Genomic DNA, 963 nt, shown 5'->3' on the forward strand with positions numbered 1-963 from the left:
GCCACCGGGCCCCGTCTGTCGCCACCGGGCCCATCAGGCGCCACCTGTGTCCACCAGTCCCCATCCGTCGCCGCAGTCCCCACCAGGCCCTACCGGGCCCCATCTGTCACGACGAGTTCCAACCAGGCCCCATCTGTCGCCACCAGGCCACACCTGTCATCAACTGTCGTCTCCTGTCGCCACCGGTCCCCATCAGTCGTCATCGGGTCCCCATCTGTCGCCAACGATCCCCATCTGTCGCCACCTCGACCCACCTGTCACCAAAAGAGCCCTCCTGTCTCCACCGGGTCCCACCAGGCCCCACCTGTCTCCACCGGTCTCCATCTGTCTCCACCAGGCCCCGTCTGTCTCCACCAGGCCCCGTCTGTCTCCGCCGGTCCCCGTCTGTCTCCGCCGGTCCCCGTCTGTCTCCGCCGGTCCCCGTCTGTCCCCGCCAGTCCCCACCGGTCCCCATCTGTCTCCACCAGTCGCCACCTGGCCCCGTCCGTCGCCAGCAGTCACCACCAGGCCCCGTCCGTCGCCACCTGGCCCCGTCCGTCGCCACCTGTCCCTGTTTGCCACCGGTGCCCGCCGGTCCCCATCTGTCACCACCTGGCCCCGTCCGTCGCCACCAGGACCCACCTGTCTCCACCGGTCCCCACCTGTCGCCACCAGGACCCACCTGTCTCCGGTTCCACCAGGCCCCACGAGTCCCCACCAGGACCCACCTGTCGCCACCGGGCCCCACCCACCCCCATCTGTCGCCACCAGTCCCCGTCTGCCACCGGTCCCCGCCGGTCGCCACCGGTCCACATCTGTCGTCACCGGGCTCCACCTGTCTCCACCAGGACCCATCTGTCGCCACCAGGCCCAACCAGTCGCCATCAGGTCTCACGTGTCACCACCAGGACCCATCTGTCGCCACCAGGCCCAACCAGTCGCCATCAGGACCCACGTGTCGCCACCAGGACCCACCTATCTCCA

The sequence above is a fragment of the Chiloscyllium plagiosum genome, unplaced genomic scaffold (genome assembly GCF_037043375.1).
Source record: "Chiloscyllium plagiosum isolate Xiang-an unplaced genomic scaffold, Cpla_swu_hap1 HiC_scaffold_43, whole genome shotgun sequence".
Taxonomy (NCBI): Eukaryota; Metazoa; Chordata; class Chondrichthyes; order Orectolobiformes; family Hemiscylliidae; genus Chiloscyllium; species Chiloscyllium plagiosum.